This window comes from Dioscorea cayenensis, chromosome 9 (assembly GCF_009730915.1).
Source record: "Dioscorea cayenensis subsp. rotundata cultivar TDr96_F1 chromosome 9, TDr96_F1_v2_PseudoChromosome.rev07_lg8_w22 25.fasta, whole genome shotgun sequence".
NCBI classification, from domain to species: Eukaryota; Viridiplantae; Streptophyta; class Magnoliopsida; order Dioscoreales; family Dioscoreaceae; genus Dioscorea; species Dioscorea cayenensis.
Genome location: NC_052479.1, coordinates 30,432,945 through 30,433,351, shown reverse-complemented (window position 1 = coordinate 30,433,351; position 407 = coordinate 30,432,945).

Genomic DNA, 407 nt, shown 5'->3' with positions numbered 1-407 from the left:
TCAAAATGAAATTATGATGAGTTGGAATTAGAGATCTCGACAATAAACTCATGCTTCACATTATCATAAATAACTCATCCATATCTTTCATTACATTAGTTTGTGGTAATAATGAAAGCATGAAATGAATATATATATCTAAATAGTTAAGGTTTTTTTTTTTAAATAAAGATGATTGAAATTAAGTGTGCATTGATTGAATGAGACGAAGCCATGAAATCCCAATTATTTTCATATGTAAAGAACAACTTAAATAAGAAAAACTACAACCTTCAATCAAAGACCAATGTTTTCACAATTAATATCAATTATTATGGAGAATAATTGAATTAATTAGAATAATCAAAATCAACACTGTTTCCATAATTCACTATAAAATTAATGGAATCAGTATTTCTAAAACCCTC